This window comes from Ceratotherium simum, chromosome 1 (assembly GCF_057802395.1).
Source record: "Ceratotherium simum simum isolate JZ-2026a chromosome 1, ASM5780239v1, whole genome shotgun sequence".
Taxonomy (NCBI): domain Eukaryota; kingdom Metazoa; phylum Chordata; class Mammalia; order Perissodactyla; family Rhinocerotidae; genus Ceratotherium; species Ceratotherium simum.
Window position 1 is genome coordinate 9,645,460 of NC_141900.1, and position 22,891 is coordinate 9,668,350.

The window sequence follows — 22,891 nt, forward strand, 5'->3', positions numbered from 1 at the left end:
GTCTTTATCCCCAGTTCCTGGCATAGAGATCCTAAATCTCTTGTAATTTCCTAAGTGATAGGAGTGAAAGGAGAATTTTTTATTGTTTGTAATAAACCACTTTCAATCATACTTGAGTTTATACAAACAAGATGACTCTTGGAAGGCCCCTAGATAGCTTCAGGTTGGGAGGTGGTTGCCAGAGGAACTAACCACGTGATTAAAGGGCAGGAACTTTCAGCTTCACTCTCTGACCTCTGGGAAGGGGAGAGGAGTTTGGGATCGAGTTAATCACCAATGGCTAATGACTTAATCAATCTTGCCTATATAATGGAGCCTCCATAAAAATCCTAAATGAAAAGGTTTGAAGAGCTTCCAGGTTAGTGAATGCACCCACATTCTGGGAGGATGGCACACCCCAAACTTCATGGGAACAGAAACTCCTGGCTCTGGACCATTCCTGACCTTGCATTATATACTTGTTCATCTGACTTTTCATTTGTATCCTTTATAGTATCCTTCATAATAAACTGGTAGTAGTAAAGTGTTTCTCTGAGTTCCATGAGCCATTAAAGTAAATTATTGAAACTGAGGAGGGGGTCATGGCAACCCTCAATTTGTAGCCAAAACAGACAGAAGTGTGGGTAACCTGGGGACCCACTACTTGTGATTAGTATCTGAAGTGGGACACAGTCTTAGGGGGCTGAGCCCTTAACCTGTGGGATCTGTGTTAACTCCAGGTAGTTTGTGTTAGAATAAAGATGTAGGACACCCACTTGGTATCCACGGAGAATTGGAGGATTTCTTGGTGTGGAAAACCCACACATTTGGTGCCAGAAGTTTTGTGAATAGAAACAGATCATAGGAGTAATAAGGTCACATTGCTTAATTTTTATTCTCTCTTTGGGTTATATTTTTGCTTTTCTGTATGTCTGTGAATTTTGTATTGGATGCAAGACATGGCGAATTTTACCTTGTTGGATGTTATATATCAAACTTTCTATTCATATAAATCTTTTTAAGCTGTGTGGTGAGATGCAGATAAGTTACTTGGAAGCAGTTTTATCCTTTCAGGTTTTACTTTTATGACTTGTTAGATAAGTCCAGAGCAGTGTTCAGTCTAGGGCTAATTAATCCCCACTACCGAAACAAGCTTCTTGAATATGCTATCCCATGCCGATTAATTTTTCAAGGCTAGCTGATGACAACAGGCACTATTGCTGACCTGTGTGAGCACAGGAATTGTCATCTCTAATGTTTTGGGGTAGTTTTCTCCCTAATCTCAGATAGTCTTCTCACATGCATATTCTGGTCAGTTTCCTGCTGAAGATTCAAGGATGACCATCTTTGCTTCTCTGGTGTTCTCTCTCTGTGTAGTTTACTCTTCTCCAGCACTTTCCTCTGCAAACTCTAGCTGTCATGGTATTCCTAGGCTCTCAGTTCTATCTCCTCAACTCAAGGAGTCTGTTGAGATGTACGTGGGTTCCTACCTGTCATGATGAATTTTATGCATCAACTTGGCTAGGTTACAATGCCCAGTTGTTTGGTCAAAAACCAGTAGTAGATGTTCCTTTGAAGGTATTTTGTAGCTATAATTGACATTTACAAACAGACGACTTTAAATACGGGAGATTGATAATGTGGGTGGGCTTCATCTAACTAGTTAAAGGCCTTTAAGAGCAAAAATGGAGGTTTACCAAAGAAGAAGGAATTCTGCCTCAAGACTGTAACAGAGATCCTGTTTCCAGCTGAGTTTCCAGCTGCCAGCCTGTCCTACAGATCTCAGATTTGCCAGCCCCCTCCATGACTGCATGAGCCAATTCTTGTAAAATGTATATATTAGTCGGCCTTCCATACCCATGGGTTCCACATTCACAGATTCAATACCTGTATTTTTGATCCGCGGTTGGTGGAATCCACCAATGTGAACCCCATGGATACGGAAGGCCAGTTGTAGAGACTTGAGCATCCTCAGATTTTGATATCTGCGGGGGTCCTGGAACCCATCTTCCACAGTACTGAGGGATGACTGTATCCATATTTCCATCCTATTGATTCTTTTTCTCTGGAGAACCCTCACTGCTGCACAATACCTGTATCTTGCCCAGGAAACTCTTTTAAGATAGTCAACTGAGGCAATCATAGGACTCACCTCATTTGTCTCATTTGTCAGGGATTCCTGTCTTTGTTGCCTTATGTCTAGTTTCTTTAAATCCACTGTTTCATAGATATTGTCAAATTCTGTTTGTTTCAGGTGAGATGGTATATCTTGTTCCCATTATTCCTTCTTGCCTGGAAAAGTCTTTATTCAAGTTCTCGATTATTACTCTTTTTAGGATAGCTTCACTCAGTTTGGGCCCAGCAGATATTTAAATCTGACTGAGTTTATCTTTTAAGCCCTTTTTTGAGTCCTCTGGCTACTCCCTGCTGAGTGTTGCCAAATTCCACTTCATGGATGGGGCCCAATTCTCCCTTAGCTTGTGTTTGCTCCCAAATACTTGCTATTTTCAATTTCCCCTTAACTTCAGCCCCCATGAGTTGACCTTGTAACCTCTTAATTCCAATGTCCCCCTTGTTTCCACATTTTCTCTTGGGAAGAAATCATTTTTTAAAAAAACTGCAAACTCACATCCCAAAATGGCTTTCTTATCTGATTACAGACTTGGATTGTCAGTTACAGCCCTCTTCACTTTCACATACATCTCTCAGCAGGGAGTGGCATTTACCTCAGGGTGCATTTCAGGGTGGAAAGAAAAGTTAGTAGAATACCTTGTGTTGCTTCTGGCATTAACTCACAACATAACCTCAGGTAGTTCATTTCAGTCATCTGTCTTGATGTCCTAATTTCTTCTTTACCTTTCTAGACTTTTATAAAGAGGTTATCAGCCATCTATCTATCATCTGTCTAGTATCTGTCTATCTATCTATCATCTATCTCTCTCTCTCTCTATCTATCATCTATCTATCACCTGTGTATCTGTCTATCTATCTATCATCATATATCTATATTTATCCATGTGTCTATTTTTAAGTATCTAAAGGAAGAATTTTAGCTTCCACTTGAAAAAGTAATCCACTTGCCTTGTAGTGGAGAGTGGAATTCAAGAATATTTGAAAAATAGAAAGAGAAAAAGAGAGACCCATATAACCAACAGGCCAGAGAATAGCATGTTACAGCCAAATTCTGCTGAAAATGTGTTCTTGGAAGTTTTAAGAGGCCTTTTGATTTCTAAGTAAATATGTTTTGATTGACTTAGGCAGTCTCGCTGAATTGTGTTGCCCATTCTTCCAACCTGTTAAAATGTCTCATATCCATAATTCTTCTCTGCTATTTAAGAGTTAATTGCATAGTAATTTTTGTCACGCCTAACAAAGTCGAATTATTTATCAACTCAGTGGTAGGCACCAATTTCCTGGTAACTCTTCAAGGCTAAGATATTGAGGTCAGCTTTGAATAACTTAAGGAAATGAGAGCAAGTGAGGAGAGAAATGCTGGGTCAGGCCTTGCTTTTAAAAATATCTTTCACAGAGAAAAACATCATCATGATGAAGATGAAAGCAACCAGAAGCATTCATGAAATGTCCTGAAAACTACTATGCGGTAACCTTAAGGTCAATGGAATGCATTAGAACGTATCTGCTTCGAGAGAAAAAAAATGTTTAGCCGGAAAAAGAAGACATGAGATATATTTCTGCATGTAGTATTTTAAAGAGATATAATTCATTTAAATAATTTCCCCTGGCTCTCTTACTTCTAAGGCAAACAATATATTTTCAATTAAATTTTAAATGGAGGTTTATTTTGCCTCTCATGTTTGTTTTATACTAAATGTCCGCTAGCGTTCAGGATATTTTACGTGCTCTCTGTGCATCCCCCTGTTTATGGTCCGTAGGGTCTTAAGTACAATGAAGGAGCTCAGTGTATTGACGTCCTTTGGATGGTACTAAGAGCATAATTTTGTGTTTGTTTTCAACTTAATCACTTTCAATATTTATTATAGTGATACATATGGTAGTATATATAATACAGCAATGGTGAGTATATGGTCAAAAATGAACCCCAAATATAACTTTTTGTTCAGGGGAAAATTTGAGGTTTTATGATGATTCTTTTCAATAATTGCAACAAGTAGAGGACTTTATGCCTATGTAGTGGGCTGAACAGTGTCCTTAAAAGATAAATGTCTATGTGGAATCTCAGAATGTGACCTTATTTAGAAACAGGGTCTTTGCAGAAGTAATTAGTTAAGATAAAGTCATACTGGATTAGGGTGGGCCCTAAATCTAATGACTTGTGTCCCTATAAGAAGAGGTAAGGACACACAGAGACAAACATAGGGAAGAAGTCTGTGTGACAACAGAGGCAGAGAGTGGAATGAGGCAGCCACGGCCAAGGAACAGTCATACTGTTATCAACCACCAGAAACTGAGAGAGATACATGGAACAGACACTCTCCTACAACCTCCAGAATGAACTAACCCTGCTGGCACCTTGATTTCAGACTTCTGGCCTCTTGAACTTGAGAGAACAAATTTCTGTTGTTTTAAAGCCACTCCGTTTGTAGTCATTTGTTATGGCAGCCCTAGCAAACTAATATAGCATATTCCAATTACATTTAAAAATTAGTTAATTTTCTGCGCCAGCCCTGATGGCCTAGAAGTTCAAGTTCAGCTTGCACTGCTTTGGCGGTTCAGGTTCCTTTCCTGGGCACAGAACCACAGCACTCGTCTGTCAGTAGCCATGTTGTGGCACCAGCTCACGTAGAAGGACCTACAACTAGAATATTCAACTATGTACTGGGGCTTTGGGGAGGAAAAATAAAAAGAGAGAGGAAGGTTGGCAACAGATGTTAGCTGAAGGAGGTTCTTCCCCAGCAAAAAAAAAAAAAAGAAAAAAATTAGTTAATTTTACTCTACTTCCATTTTATTTGAGAAAATTTGCATAATCTAATTTTTAAGTCAGGATAATGTGAAGGATTTAAAAAAATAATCTCCCCTATTTATATAATTAATTGTTTAAAAAAAACATTTCTCAGAAAAAATACGTAGTAGAGAATCATTTTTAATGCAATTGTTGTCAGTTTCTTTCTTGACAAAATAGGAGACTCTATCCTCCAGTTGCACGCACATTTCAAGGCAATGAGGCACCTCCAGGCACCTCCCAGAGGATGAAGCACTCATGCCTCAGCTGCTGGGAGGGTTGACCAGAGGCAGCTGCATCCCTCTCTCTGAGACTTCCCCTTGGTTGAAGAGAGCCACTTTGTCCCAAGGTCATGCATCCTTCCTGGCGGCAGCCCACATAGAATGGCTGGCCAACGTAAGAGGATGAACGCTAGCTCCCTTGCCCCAGTTGAGACAGAACTGGAGTGTCTTCCCAGCTTTAGAGCTCCCTGCAGGAAGGATTATCTGAGGTTGTTGTGGGAGTGCTCAGCAAGTCAACGTCTTGTCCCCCCAATCCTACTTCCCTCCTTCCCTAAAACCCGTTCATCCCAAAAGCACTCCTCAATACATCTCTTGCACACAAACATCAGTCTCACAGTTTGTTTTCCAGGAAACCCAACTGCAACATCTGGGAATCAGGAGAAGTATCTTCAAGACCTACCTAGGCCACCCATTCTATCTTATTTACCATAGGTCAATAGAATCTCCCACTGCAGTGTCCTTCCTTACAAAATGCGAAGTATGTGCTCACTTGTTATTTGGCTTGTGTCCCGTCTAGCTCTAAATTTCTGAAAAAATCTGTCAATATCCCATATATTTGTCCCCAGATAATACAAGCTCAATACAACGTCATATATATATTGGGAAATATGGCAGAGGTTGAGCTGTAGATGTTAACGCTAGCACAGCAATACATATTTTCTGATCCATAAACCATGTAATGTCTTTTTTTGTAAAATAAAAACAAATACAACAAAGAACTCTTAAATATGAGAGAGAAAGAGAAACTACATTTTGGGAGAAAAAAAACTTATTAACTTTGTTTTTCAAAGCTGTGACCAAACTTGTGTAACTTGCCTCAGTAGCTGGCAGTGTTAGCACAGGACTAGTAAGTAAATAACGTAAAACAAAGCTTATCTTTTCTTCCCAGTCTCTCCACTCTAATCTGAAGATAATGAAAAAAGTTGAGAGGGCCAGAAACATAAGAGAACTTCTTCTTGCTTACACATTCATTTTAGACTGTAAACTAGAAGAATCCAAACAAATATTGAATGTAACATACATGAGATGCTGAATTTTGAAAAAGGTTATGACTCAACTTTTCCTTCCAATTTATTGAAAGTCTTCCTGAGTAAACTTGCCCTTAGAGTAGACTGTTGAACAAGTAAGTGAAGTAATTTGTCTGGTATGACACTGGTGCTTAGTGGCGATAGAGAGCTGTGGAACAAGTCTCATACCACAGTTTGGGATGCCATCTTAAAGGTGACCTTGATTTATTTAGCTGATTAGTCAGTAGATACTTGATGGAGTTCAGTATTTTAAAGATTGATCCCAAAAGGAATTGTTAATGTCTTTAATGAGGTCATTAGGATGAAATTAAACTGAAAGACAATCTCAACAAACCTTTTTTAATTCTAATAGCATACTCCTGGGAAAGCTAATGGCTAGTGAACATTGGTGCCTATTTTCTTTATCTCACTCTCTTTATCTGGCTTAAACAGACAACAGATGATTACTTTGAATATAAATTAAAAGTATTGCCTATTTTCTAAACTTGACTTTTATAAAAGTAATGCATAGACCTTTATAAACTCAAGAAGAATTTTTATGGACAGTCAATAGCATTTTTAAAAAGTTGACACATTTTTCATGGGCAATAATGTAAGTGTAAAATTTTTCAGTGTGGAATGACACCAGTGAATTTATGATTCATCCATTGATTCCAATTTTTATTTGTGAATAATTACTCCAGATGACGGAGCATGGCTTGAGATTCTCAAGTTATCAGGAAAGAAAGCACCTTCCAAAGAGACAGCATCCGAAATAATGCCCCAGTGTATACTGCTCATGTAAGAATCAAATCAGATAACAGATGTGAAAGCACGGGAAACTAAAAAACAATATATAAACAAAAGATATTTAAGAGACATTACTATTTTATATTCAAACCTAGCATCAAATTGCTCTTCTAAGCAGCAGGAAGAATTCTTTGGTTTTGGTGACTTCGTGCTTCTTGCTAAAGTAAATGAAACAAACCTAGGATGTGCAAATTTGCCTCATAGCTAAGACCTATGAGGTGGTAAATCAATCTTAATTGGTTTATAATTAATATGCAGAAAGAGAGATTAGTATGTCCAACGATATATCCATTGTAAGTTTCTCATGACATACACTAAAAAGAAAAATAAATAAAAGCGCCAAAAAACCTATTAGAACTAATGAACAAGTTTGCAAGGTCACAAGATACAATATCAACATACAAAAATAATCACATTCACAATAGCATCAAAGAGAATAATATAGGTAAGAATAAATTTAACAAAAGAAGTGTGATAAATAAATGGCAAGCAATAGGATATATCAGAGCAGATGAGGAAGCCATTTGGGGTAAAACTAATTCGGCCTGAGTTGATTTTTCCAAAAGGGCCTGTCACCTGCATTGTGTATCTGCTTTGCCATGTCCCAAAGAGAAGAGTAAATGCCCTTAAGATAAGGATGCAACTTCCCCCACATTGGCGTTTCCTTAAGGATAAGCATTTCTCTCTAGGCTAGGATTTGACTGCTGCAGTCCTCCTGTGACCACCCAGCTTGACACAACAGACCTGACACCAGCCTCGCCCATCGAGACAGCAGACCTGCTCCCTGCTGTGTCCATCAATAGGTATTCTGGCAGGGCAATCTGGCAGGGCGATCCTGTGGCTATTGTAAATGGGACATTGCACCCCTATGTGATACAGGCTCTTTGACAGTATACAACCGCTCTGTACACTCCACTTCTTTGGTTCCCTTCCTTCCTTGGGGAAGGAAGGCCCTGGGCTATGTGGTTCTCAAATTTGGCTCATAATAAACTCACCCCAATTTTGGTTTATAGATTGATTATGGATTATCTACGTCAACAAGTGTAACATTTGTACGCTGAAAACTACTAAACATTGCTGAGAGGAATTAAAGATCTAAATAAATCAAGACATTCTATATTCATGGCTGGAAGACTCAATATTGTTAGGATACCATTTTCTACTCAAATTGATCTACAAATTTTGAAGAATCCCTACCAAAATCCCTGTGGACTTTGCTTTTTTTTTTTTTTTGTAGAAATTAAAAGCTGATCTAAAAAATTTATATGGAAATGAAAGATCCAGAAGAGAAAAGAGTTTTAGAAAAGCTGAACAAATTTGGAGGATTTATACTACCCAATTTCAAAACTTACTATAATGTTATAGTAATCAAGACACTGTGGTATTGGTGAAAGAATAGACTAGGTCAATGGAACAGAATTGAGAGTCCAGAAATTTATCTTTACATTCACAGTCAATTGCTTTTTAAGAAAAGTGCCAATACAATTCAATGAGGGAAAGAATTGTCTTTTCAACAAACGGTGACAGGACAAGTGGATATACACAGGGAAAAAGAAGAAGGAAGAAGAGTAGGAGGAGGAGGAAGAGAGGGAGGAAGAAAATCTCCACCCTTACCTCACATCACACACAAAAAATAACTCAAAACGTATTATAGACTTAAATGTAAGTTCCAATAATGTAGAACTTCTAGAAGGAAACATGAGAAAATCTACATGACCTTAAGTTAGACAAAGATTTCTTTGCTGTGACCCCAAATGCACAATGCTATGAAACATTAGGTTAAATTGTGATTAGCCTGGGGGGTATTAGCCATGTGAAAGAGTGACCAGTTGTTAACCAAAAAAACTTAGGGAAATGTGTGAGCATTAGAACCATCTAAAGATGAAGTAGGTTGACTCTAAATGTAGTGAGTTTCCTGACACTAGAGGTGTGTAATTTAATTTATTCAATGTTGGGGACATTATATTGCATTAGAGAAACAAAGATAAATGCCATTCCCTGATCTGAAGGAGCTCCCAGTCTAACGGTGAGGCAGGCAAGTTGAAGAACAGTTATAATAAGTTCAGAACCAAGGGTGCTCATGACAGCCCCTAATGGCACAAAACAGATATGGAGGTCAGGGAAGGCTTCCTAAAACAGGTTACAACTGAGCTGAATTCTTAAGAACGAATATGACTTACCTAGATAAAGAAAGGAGGATGGGATGGTGCAGATAAAGGGAGTGCAAAGGCATAGACAGATTCAAATTCCCAAATATCTACTTAACACTATGTGCCAAACACTGCTGTAGATGCTGGAAATACAACAGTGAACACAACAATATATATGTAGAGTTTATTTGAAAATAAATGCAAAGGGGGGAAATAAAGTGAGTAAGGGACATTGGAAATTAGTGAAAGGGAGAGTCACCATCTTAGTTGGGGTGAACTGGAAAGGTCCCGCTGAGAGGGTGATGTTGAGTAAAGACCTGAAGGAAATAGGGAGCATGGTGCTCTAAGAGAAATGCAGTTTAGGTAGAGGGTATGGCAGATGCAAAGCTCTGAGCAAGAGTGAGCCTGGCATTTCCAGGAATGAGGAGTCCAACGTGGCTGGATGAGGATTTAAGCAAAACACTGACAATGAGATCAGAGTAACAACTTGATCTAAGAGGACAGGTCACGTTTACCTTATCTAAGGTTTGAGAAAATGGGACAAAATAGCTCGTTCAGGACACTTGATCAATTTAGTGTAGCCAGAACATGGAGAAAAGGGTCAGGAATTACAGGAAATAAAGCTTGAGAGGCAAGCAAGCATGATCAATTTCTGAAAATCCCTGCATAGGGTGACCGGGTGTCCACGTTTGCTCAGAACAGTCCAGGGTACTCCTGTTGTCCTTGTGTCATTTTAGATAGTGCCATATTTCCCTCTCAAAAGTGTCCTGGTTTGGAGACTAAATATTATGGTCCTCCAAGACGTGAAGGCGCACACTTTTTGTCTCGTAAGAGATAAGGAGATACGAAGGGTGGTGAGTTTGAGAAAAGAGCACATGAGTACAACATGGAGGCAATTTGTTCAAGGCCAGGCTGCAGGCTGGGAGAACATTTCTGTAATGTTGGAGAGGTCAGCTGAAGGCGTTAGTTAGTGCCACGACCTTGGCCAGTGGGTTGAGGGGAGACTCCAGCAGCAGAGAAGTGGGGGACGGGTGTGATGATTCTATTATCCTTTGTAGCTTTCATTCCTCCAGAGAACCTCGGGGTAGTGACTATGCTGTCACATGTTGGTGTGTCTTTAAATGGGCAGTGACATTTTTTCCTTAAAAAGGGAATTGTTTGTCCTCTAAAGGGTACTGTAAATGGCTGTGCCTTTGTATCCCCCATCATAATTTGTGAGCAGTGATACTGACCTCAAAATTGACAACGTTCAGAAATTATTAGATGATTTGGTTGAATGTTTTAGAATGCTATACAAATACAAAGCATCCTATTCAAAAGTGCTTAAATCTGCAGAAGCCTCTGAAGTGGAGCATAATTCACTATTAACGTTATAGTTTTAGGCCACAGCATCTGTTATGTAAGTAACTTCAATCATAAAAAATTCACGAGCAATAATACTACTCTAATTTTAAAGAACTCTGCCAGACAGCTGAATCAACTAAATAGCCAAAGTGTCTGACTTCTTAAGCAATTTTAAAATCAAATAAATCTTAATTTTGGTTTTTAATAAACTTTACATTTGAGAAGACTATTAATCATGTGCAAGGTGAGGGAAGGAATTAGCATTAATTAAACACTCGTAATAATGTCAGACAGTATTTGAATGTTATCTAATTTTATCATCCTGATGACCTCGGGATATGTTTTAACTGATTTGCAAATGAAACGGAGGCTCCCAGTGCTAAAGTTACTTGCCCAAAGGCGCTCAAATAGTTAAGTGGCATAAATTGAATGCAAAATAGTTCTGCCATATCCTGAAACCCCCATTCATTTTCTAAAACCTATTCTCTGTCACTGTTTACAGCAAATACCCCACCGTATAGTCAACAGATAAATAATTAAAAGTAAATATATATATGATATAGTTCATTAAATGCATTGGTATTTGCTATATGTTAAGGGCTGTATTCATTTTATATGCAATTGGGCCATGTGCCTGGGATGATGGACATGTTGCACGGAATAAATTGGTTAATAACACTAAGTGACACATCTCCTTTACTGTATTCCAGGCACCTGCTTTATAAATTAACTCATTTAATCTTCTTAATGCTTCTATAAGGTAGCTAATATTACTAGCACCGTTTGCAGATGAAGTAAATGAGGCATTGTGATGTAAAGAGCAGAATTATCTGAAAATGGTTAAAGTTGACACCTGGGTTGCCCTGGAAACCTGTTAAGCTGGATCTCTTCAGTTGCACTGGAGTGCCCTTATTTCCCACAGGGTGTGTGCATTCCTTCGCCCAGGAGGGGGCGCTCTAACACGCCAACGTCTCCAGCGCCTCTAGGGACCAAGCAGATGATGTTCCCAGAAAACTCAGTTGTTGGATAGCGCCCCGAAAACTACGTTACCTAGCAACAAGCTGTCCGTTCATTCCTCTGCTGCAAGGCCATTTTCACAAACTTGCTGTGTGAAAAAATGAGATGTAGCGGGGTACAGCTGCTCCACTGGCGGGGCAGCCATAGCACCCCTCTCTCTGCGGGAGGAGGGGAGGATGGGAGACCCATTTCCTCTAGTCTCTGCCGACCCAACTTGAGAACTTTACTCTTTCCTCAATACAGCTTATTTTTATTTATTCTTATGCTTTTTAAAAACCATGCCCATGTCATTGCGCAATTAATTCTGAATTCTGGTATGTGCCCATTGGCGACACTGATGTCATCTTATACAACAGCCATAGGACCACGTGGTTAATTAAAATAAACTAATATAAATATGCGAAATATATCTTTTTTGGACTCGGAACTTTCATTTCTTGTTGTTTGAGATGCTATTACTAGGTATTATGAAATAAGAGAGCTGAGAATTCAGAGCAAAAGGGAACCTAAAATGCGACAAATGGGATTAACTCCAGAGGCAGAATTTTTTATGGCCAGATCAATACAGTGCCAAATCCTCTAGGAGGGAGACACTGACGTCTGAAAGTTGATCATTAAGACAGTTAAGACAGATGATAGCTCAGGAGTTAGGCAGACCTAGATTAGAAACACCGTGCTTCAACTCTAAGTAATTGTGTGAATTTGGTCAAGTTATTTTATTTAGCTAAGCCTCATTTGTTTCTAAAGTCGGATAGATAATATCTATTTCATAGGGTAGTTAGGTGGTTTAAAGAAAAACAATGTATGCAAAATGCCTAAAACAATGCCTGGCACATCACATACAAGCAAATAGTTCTAGCTAGTAAATGTCTTCCATATAAGCATAATCCTTTTAGCCAGGCAAAGTCTAGGAATTATACAGTTTAGTATAAGAATTACTACTAATTAGTGACTCAGGTCAAAGGAGATGAAACTAACTTTACACTTAGACTTGCATATAAATAGCTTTTAGTATTTTATTATAAATATTCTGCAACAGATAAAAAAATGTAGAAGGCAGCTTTTGAGTGCATGTGCAGATATAAACAACAGCACAAACTGGATGTCCTAATGTTTGAAAACAAAGTAATAATTGATTTAGACACTGTTCCACTTAATGAAATTCAGAAGGAAATATCGTTCAAAATATATGCCACAAATGTTGCAAAATATAATATCTGCCTCAAACTGTAGATTGAAATTATTTTTAGCAAATGCCTAAGGTGTTTCTTACAGGAAGAGGCCATATGGTCTCATTTCCCAAGTCATACTTTCACTAATAATGGTTTCATTTAGATGTAACTTTCTACTAAGTTTCGAAACAAGATGTTTCACCTCTGCAAATTAGAAATCTTGTCTTGACCTATACTGTGATCTGAAAATTAGTTTAAAAGGGATAGCATATCTAAACATGAATGACCTAGGGAGTGAAAATTGGAAATTTCACTTTCTGCTCTAGATGAGACAATACTACAGATATTCAAGAAATATAGAAAATAGATGTGTTAGTAATGTATTGTTTTAGATTCTTTTTCTATATTACACAGTTTTGTGCAAAACAATGAAGAGGATATTCAATTTTCATTTGGAACACAATATATTTATTTGTAATGTCTATAGTATTGGAGGTATTATTAGACTGGTCTTCTATTTGTTTCCATAATTGATTATATTCAAAGAATTCTATGGATTCCATGGAAATGAAAGTCAATAAGAACAAAACATTAAATAAGTTGTTTTATTTTGGTTACTACTCTATTGGAAAATTGTCTTAATGTCATAGATGTTTTTAGATAGAAATGTTTGATTTATTGCATATAAAAGTTTATATGAGTATGGATTTTTTTCACTATTGGTCATTAAATGCAAACACTTCAAGTGAAAGATTTTATGCATAGAAAAGATTACACATTTAACTCACATAAAAATTCTTATAAATTTAATTTCTATTGATCTAAAAAAGCTAAGAAATAATATTTGGCACCATTATCAATTGGATAAATAGAGCAACGGTGGAAGAACATGTTGAGAACTATCTCTGTTGCTTAGCAGAAAGAGCAAAGAGGGACCTTTACCTTAAAATTAAACATGCTTTGCTACTCACACTATAATTCTATGTTGCTACTTCTACTATATTACAAATCCTACTCTCAAATCCTTTTATAACAGTGGGAGTTAATTCAAAAATTGTGCCTTTTAAACTACAATATTCTATTCACAAAATATATAAATAAAATATAATATAGTCTTCTGATTTTAACAATTTTTCTGAGGACCAATTAAAACAATATGTGGAAAAATATTGAATAAACTGTAAAATTCGATGCTGTCAATAGTGATGAAGTTTTAGTCACAAAATTGCTTGTCTCTTTATTCTTCTTAAAATTAATCATAAATTACTCCAAATTTTCTGAGTAGCTTGCCCGTATAAAAGAGGGCTGAACAGTTTTGACTGCTATCTTCATGAGCTAGTCAGTTATGTCAACATGGTAGTCTCCACAGGCTCATTTCCTATAGCCACTCACACTAATCCAATGCTGTTGAAAAATTTGGCTAGTTATCTGGCATTTCAAATAATAAACATTTTTGCTTCAACAACTTGATTATTGCTGTTATCTGAGTAATTGTGCATTTCTCTACTCTATATTGTACATGTAAACTTGAGCTATGCTCCCAGTTCAATTAACTGTGTGCAGCATGACGAAGCCAGCCATTTTGGCTACTCTAATAGACCAGTTAGAGCACTGAAGGGCCATATGCTGGGCCGTGAAATAGGATAACATGTGGAGCAGTTGGAAATGCCCAGGAGTTGCCAACAAAAGATCTAGTTGTGTTATGAGATCTTTTGTTTATTTTTTATTGCTTAGAATTTCATGATTTATTTCACCCATTAGGCTGTAAGCTCTGTGAGGGCACAACTCTGTCTATTTTATTTATCCACTGTATTTTCATCGGTTATCACATTTTCCGCCACAGGGTAGAAGCTCAAAAATTAAGTTTTTGTTTAACAGATTATTTAGAACATTCGTGCCATATTTCTGTCTTAATAAAACACTTCCCTTAAGATATATATATATATATATAAACATATGCTATGAAGATTAAATATAATTTGTATTTTAAAACCACTTCTGTTAAAAGAAAAAATAATATGTAGATATAAACATAACAAAAATGTACAGATCTTTTTAAATAAAGCTGTATAACTTTGTAAAGAAACATAAAAGAAGACTCAGATTAATAAGAATATATACAATTTCAAATGTAGTCAGACAATAGTGAAAACTCAAAATTTAATTTTTTAAATTAAAAAAAATAAATACAAACAGCTAAGAAAAGACTAAAATTAAGAGTTATGATGAGAAATTAGATCTTTAAATATTGAAATGAATCATGAAATGATAATGATTAAAAACTGGTAGTACAGAAGAAAAGGCAAGAACATCTAAATATAGCTCCAAATTTTAAGAGGATTTAATATAACGTAGCATTTAAAATCAGAGGGAAATTTTGTTTATTTGTTTTTTTAATAATTGCTGATGGAATATTGGCTACCAATATGAAAATCATCTGGATCTATATCTCCTTCATTATATCAAAATAAATCTCAGGGGGTCCAATGATTTAAACATAATGAAATAAAGCCATTAAAGTAATTAGAAAAAAAACTTAGAGGACTTTTTTAAAAAGTGACATTTTTTATAGTATAAGAAAAATTTAAATACTTTTATACATTTCTAATAAATAAGGGAAAGATCTTTAACCTTGTACATAAACAAAAATTTTGACTAGCTATTTTTCGCATATTAGGGTAAGAAACGTGTGTTGTTGCATATATGGGGATTATAAATGAAACATTTTTATGATTAAAAAATACTGGGGAAAAAAACAAAAGTCCATCGACAGATTCTAAAAAGGTAATCTGTTGTACATCCATTCTATGGAATTTTAAGTAAGAATTAAAAACTCAATGCATTCTGAGTGTGCTCTATGATAGCAAGTAATTGATGTTTTCCAAATTTCTTTGTGTTATATTCCAAAAATATTATAAAATGATTGAATTTGTAGCAAAGATAGCTTGCAATTTATTATGCAAGACTAAAATACAAATTTACTTTTGCCAGGAAATAGGAAAACAATTCTTAAAATTATCCTCCATTTTAAACTTTCCCCTTATTTATAATTCCTTTTTAATAAGTTAAAATTTGATAACAATTTGTTGGCTGGTGAAAAATGAAATTTTACATAATTCAAACATACTTTAGATATCGTAACACATGTTCATTAAAAAATGCAATATAGAGAGAAGTACTTTATAAAAAGCATTATTTTGTGGAATAAAATAGCTGCATAAAAACCATGAATCACCTAATTGTTCTTTGCAGCATAAGGAAAAGATTGCCATCTGTGTTAGCTGGTATGGGCACTTTTATGTGTTTGAAAATTTCAGAGTTGTGTGCTGAAAGGGCTATTTAGATGTGGTTTTAGAGGAAACTAGTAACTTTGGTAATTAAATAATTTAATGTTTCTAATATTTTATAAAAAATTAGAAAGTGTTTTTTTTTTCCTCCTGTTTAGTGAGTGTGTGCAGGTAGAAAAGAATGGGAGAGGGCAATGCGGCTATTTTCTAAGATCTTCCCCAAAAAATCAACTCCAAATGTATTTAATACATAAATGTAAGACTTGAATGTCATTTAAGATGTGAAACTATAAAACCTCTAGAAGAAAACATAGGGGAAAATTTTCATAATGCTCTTCTTGGTATTAATTTCTTGTGTATGACACCAAAAGCACAGGCAGCAAAGGCAAATAAAGACAAATGGGACTACATCAAACTAAAAAGTCTCTTCACAACAAAGGAAACAATTAACAAAGTGAAAAGGCAACCTACAGAATGGAGAAAATATTTGCAAACCATTTATCTGATAAGCAGTTAATTTCCAAAATATATAAGGAGCTCCTACTACTAAATAGCAGAAAAAAAATAAAATAAAATAACCTAATTAAAAAATGGGCAAAAGATTTGAATAGACATTTCTCCAAAAAGACATACAAATGGCCAACAGGTACATGAAAATGTGCTCAGCATTACTAATAATCAGGAAAATTAAAATCAAAACCACAATATCACCTCACACCTGTTAGGATGGCTATTATAAAAAAAACCACACACAAAATATAACAAGTGTTGGTGATAATGTGGAGAGAAGGGAACCCTTGTACATTGTTGGTGGGAATGTAAGTTGGTACAGCTATTATAAAAGACAATATGGAAGTTTCTCAAAAATTTAAAAATAGAACTACTATAGGATTCAGAAATCTCACTTACCCAAAAGAGTTGAAATCAGGGTCTGGAAGAGATATCTGTACTCCCATGTTCATTGCAGCATTAGTCACAATAGCCAAGATGTGGAAACAACCTAAATGTCCATCTCAATGGATGAGTGGATGAAGAAAATGTGATATATTTATGTATAGAATATAAGTAAATGTGAGATATATATATAGAATACAATATTATTCAGCCTTAAAAAAGAACTAAATCTCAAGAGAATTAAAGACAAGCCACTGATTGGGAAAAAATATTTTCAAAAGACACATCTAATAAAGGACTACTATCCAAAATATACAAAGATCTCTTAAAACTCAACAATAAGAAAATAACCGATTCAATTAAAAAATGGGCCAAAGGTCTTAACAGACACCTCACCAAAGAAGATATATTGATGGAAAATAAACCTATGAAATGATGCTCCACATTATATGTCATCAGGAAAATGCAAATTAAAACAACGAGATACCATTATACACCTATTAGAATGGCCAAAATCTGAAATACTGACAGCACCAAATGCTGGCGGGGATGTGGAGCAATAGGAACTCACATTCATTGCTGATGGGACTGCAAAATGATAGAACCACTTTAGAAGATAGTTTGGTGATTTCTTACAAAACTAAACATACTCTTACCACACGATCCACAATCATGCTTCTTAGTATTTACCCAAATGAATTGAAAACTTAGGTCCACACAAAATTCTGCACATGGATGTTTACAGCAGCTTTATTCATAATCGCCAAAACTTGGAAATACCAAAATGTTCTTCAATAAGCGAGTGAATGAACTGTGGTACATCCAGACAATGAAATATTATTCAGTGCTAAAAAGTAATGAGCTATCAAGCCACAAAAAGATACAGAAGAAGCTTAAATGCATATGACTGAGTGAAGGACATCAATTTGAAAAGTCTACGTACTGTATGAGTGCAACTACATACATGACATTCTGGAAATGGCAGAACGATGGAGGCCTTACAGGATCAGTGTTGTGAGGCTGGCCTGTGGCCTAGTGGTGAAGCTCAGCATGTGCACTTTGGCCCAGGTTCGGTTCCCAGGTGCGGACCTACACCATGCGTTGGCAGCCATGCTGTGGCAGCGACTCACACACACAAAAGAAAAAAAAGAAATAGAAGAAGATTGGCACAGATGTTGGCTCAGCGCAAATCTTCCTCAAGCAAAAAATAAAAATCAGTGTTTTCCGAGTGATAGTGGGGAGAGGTTTGAAAAGGTGAAGCACAGAGGATTTTTAGGACAGTGAAAGTACTCTGTACGATACTATAATGATGGATATGTCATTACACGTGTCCAAACCCATAGAATGTACAACACCAGGAGAGAACCATAATGAAAACTATGCACTTTAGGTGATAATGATTTGTCAATACAAGTTCATCAATTGTACCAAATGCAGCACTGTGGAGGGGAATATTGATAACAAGGAAGGCTATGCGTGTGTAGGAGCAGTGGGAAATCTCTGTATTTTCCTCTCAATTTTTCTGTAAATCTAAAACTTCTCTAAGAAAATAGTCTTTAAAAGAAAAAGAATGAAATTCTGCTGTATGCAACAATGTGGATAAGCCTGGAGGACATTTTGCTGAGTAGAATAAGCCTTTCACAGAAGGACACATATTGCATGATTCCATTTATATGAGGTTACCCAAAATAGTCAAACTCAAAGAAGCAGAGAGTAGAATGGTTGTTGCCAGGGTCTAGGGGTAGAAGAAAATGGGAGTTGCTATTTAATAAGTATAAAGTTTCAGTATGGAAGATGAATAAGCCCTCAAGATCTGCTGTACAATATAGTGCTTATAGTTAATAATACTTTATTTTACACTTAAAAATTTAAGAGGAAAAATCTCGTGTTAAATGTTCTTACCAACATAAAAAAATATATAATTTATGAAAATTTCAAATGCTTTAGAAAAATAACCTGTCTTCCTTAATAAGTGCCACTACAAAATTGAATTCTATGTGAAGAGAGATTTTAATAATTCCCAAGAAAATAAATTTTAAAAATATTGAATAATTCAGATTTTTCTCAAGTGGAGATTTTAAAATGTTCATTTTCTGGTTTTAAGATAAACATTTGGAATACACAGACTACATATATAATATTACATAGATTTCACTTAATATATATATATTTATATATACGGTTTTGTATATTTTCTTAGTGTGTATTTCTTAGTATACCTACGTATTTGATATTTTTATCAGTCCCCTCGTATTTATCTATCTTCTTCTTCTGCTTTAGTTTTCCTCACAGAGATCATCTAATATATTTTGTTATTTAAACATTTACTTGTTTATTGTCTATCTACCTCCACTAGATTATAAATTCCATAAGAGCAGAGATTTTGTCTACAAATAAATATGTATTTAATAAGTTAATGGGTATTTAAAATAAATAATCTGGTTGATAAATATATTTTGTGTCATGACAATGTTCCCTTGATGTCCAATTTCTCTAAATTTTCTCATGAATGGAAAATAAATAGTTTTCAATTTCTAAATTTTTTATCTACTAAAAATTTGGTAACATTTATCCAAATGTCTTCCTGAAAATAATGATGGTAATGTTTTTAATTTCCTCATAGAGATAGTGAGGGTTAATAAAGTAATAAACCTTAAGCTTTAACTCTTAAAAAGATAAAAACAAATCACTTCCTTCACTATAGAGGGAGGTCATTTATAATTTGCTTAGTATAACGCAGGAGAGTTTAATGTAATATTGACTCTGTAACAGAGTTATTGAAGTAAACAGGTTTATTTGTAGATAGATTCTAAGATAGAACAACATTAGCTCCAGGCTGACACAAGGCTGTAGGAAATTATTTGGAATGGCAATAATACCATTATAGATCATCTGTCAGATAAAATAAGCTACCATTTGATTGTTGCTTGTGTTTCGGGGTAAGTGCTTTTTAAACAACATTTACTTTGTTCTCATAAGTTTCATCTGCAGCTACTAGCTCCATCCCTACTAGCTGTATAACTGTCAAGTTATTTAACCTCTCTGTCCTCAGTACCCTCATTGGTAAAAGGGGGATAAAAATATATACACCTCATGGGGTTTGGGGAGGATCATCTGTATTAAATACATAAAGGAGTCTGGTATATAGCTAAAAGTGTAAAGATATTATTATTATTAATAGTATTATTAACTTATGTTGGTTATAAAAATTGAGATATGAAATGACTTTACTACAAAACAAGATTGTGATGAAGTAGGTGCTAAGTAAATGCCACTTTAAATGTGTATAGTATACTAGACACTATTTGTTAACTTTAGGAAATCATAAGAATGTGGACAAATTCAAGAAGAAAGGTAAAAGACAAATATGAAACAATAAGACAACAATATGTATCAACCAATATCCATAGATAGATTGAAAAGAAAATAGGTATTTCTAGGTGGTCTAGATCAGTTGATTTATTTTTCAGTTTTTTTTGTTTCTTGTAGTATAACATTGTATGAATATACTGCAATTTATTCATCAATTCACATTCAAATTATTTCCAACTTTCAACTACTAAGAAGGCCGCCATGAACATATGTGTACATTTGGAAATATGTGAATAAGGAAAGTAGGAAAAAGTAGAAGACAGCTAAAAAGCATACAAAAATCATGAAAAAAGATGACAGAGTAAGGATATTATTTAACCATGACAATACATTTAAATAGAATAAGATGCTTCATCCTTATTAAATGACAAAATTATTGGATTGCATTAAAGCACAAAACATTTAACTCTATATCTATACACAGTCAACTAGAAAAAGATTGTAAACAGAGTAGCTCAAAATACCTACAAGACATAACAAGCAAATAATGTAAGGGAAGAAATTCTGAAACACTAAATAAGGCACAGAGGATATCAATATTTATAGACACAATTGATAAGTCATTCAAATTACAAATTTTTTTTACCAAATGTACAGAAAATGCAAAAAACACATTACAATTCAACATCTAATCTTGATTTCAAAGCAATCTTGAATTTAAATGAATTAAGCTTTAGGAAACTGAATAGAATAACTCCTTAAGATAATAAAGGATATTTAAGTCAAATATATTATCTTATTTAGTCATAAAAGTGGAACTATAATTGTTAAAATAAGTAATTAAAAAATAAACGTTTATCAGCAACATTATACGTACTGTAGAAGAACTTTTAATGATTACTATAATTATCAAAGTCAATGAAAACATTGAAGATATGACTATCAGAAGGAAAAATATACATATTATTTTTATATGATTTTTTTGACTTTATGAAAGACATCTGAAAATCTGTAAAAATTAAGGTAAAGAGTCAGGAAGTTGACTAATTGCAAAAATAAAATAATATTTAAAAATGTAATCATTTCCCTATGATCAAGTACTATCCAGTAGAATAAGACAGACAGACAGAGAGGTAAATGATAGAAGGATGGACAGAGAGACAAAGTAGCATTTCATAGAAATAGAAATTGGATGATTTAGTTAATTAATGACACTCAGCTAAGTGGTTAACATTTTGGAAATGATTGAAATTAGATCTTTAGTATATTCCAAATTAATAAAAAATTTAATATAAAATTTAATATAAGAATAACTAAAACCATGAAAATAATTGATGAACATTTATGTAATCTTGTGGTAAGCAAGGATTTTTATTCAGACGCCACAGCAAAAGTGGTATAGAAAAGGTTTAATAGACTCTTTGAGAGTGATTCTTTTTGAAGTTGACTGAATAGAATGCTAAAAATTCTGTCTGATAAAAAAATCCAGGAAAGAGCTTAAAGAAAAAAGACAAAGTATAGCAAAAATATTTGTAGACAAGTTGTTAATATACTGCGTAAAGAACTTAGCGAAACATTGAGATTAAGGTAAAAAAATCAATCTGATAATTGGTAAAAGATGTGACCTGGTAGTTCACAAAAAGGATAAACAAAACAGAACGAAACAGCCAAGTATCAGAAGGAAGAAGAAAGAGTAGGAGGAGGAGGAAAAGGAAGAGGAGAAGGAGGAAAGGAAAGGAGAGATGCAGAGAAAGATATATAAATAAAAATAGTGGGCCGGCCCTGTGGCTTAGCGGTTAAGTGCGCGCGCTCCACTGTTGGCAGCCCGGGTTCGGGTCCCAGGCGCGCACGGATGCACCGCTTCTCCGGCCATGCTGAGGCCGCGTCCCACATACAGCAACTAGAAGGATGTGCAGCTATGACATACAACTATCTACTGGGGCTTTGGGGGGGAAATAATTAAATAAATAAAATCTTTAAATAAAAATAGCGATACAAATTTGCAAATATAAATATAAGCAAGAGAATATCCCTAGCACTTTCTATTGCCTCCTCTCATTCATTTACAAGTTTATTCACGTATCCATTCAACAATGAATTCAAGAATATTTTTGAGCCCCTAGTATAGTGCTGGGCCACCTTCCAGATTCTGAAAGTGAAAAATACAGAAAAAAATCCTTATTTCTTGGTTTAAAATTCTTCAGTGGCTCTCATCACACCCTTCTGTTATGTGTTTCTGATTAACTCTGTGCTGTCAGATCCTTTTAGGCAGTGGCTGTGCCTTCATCATTGCAGCTCCAGAGCCCAGAAGGAGCTGGGACATATGGGGCAGTCAATAAACATTTTCTGGATTAATGAATGGCTACAATAATGAGGGTAGCAGAAAAGTGAAAAACATTTTAATTGTTAATAGTGTGAAAAACAAGGGGATATTCAAATAATGGAGGTCTATTTCAACATTAAAAGGATTGTTACAGAAGAGTGTTTATAGATTTGGAAGGATACTAAAAAATATTGATTGGAAAATTGATTAGTGTGGTACTATATCATATTATTGAACAGAAAACTATATCTGGTGGGATTGTAAACATGGACAGCGTTATTCTCACTGTGGTGGCTTGCCTTGGTATGCTCAATTTTTAGTGATGTTCTTTATCTATTTACTTCTATTTTCTAAGTTTTTCACAATTAATAAACAGTAATTGTGAATTGGAAAT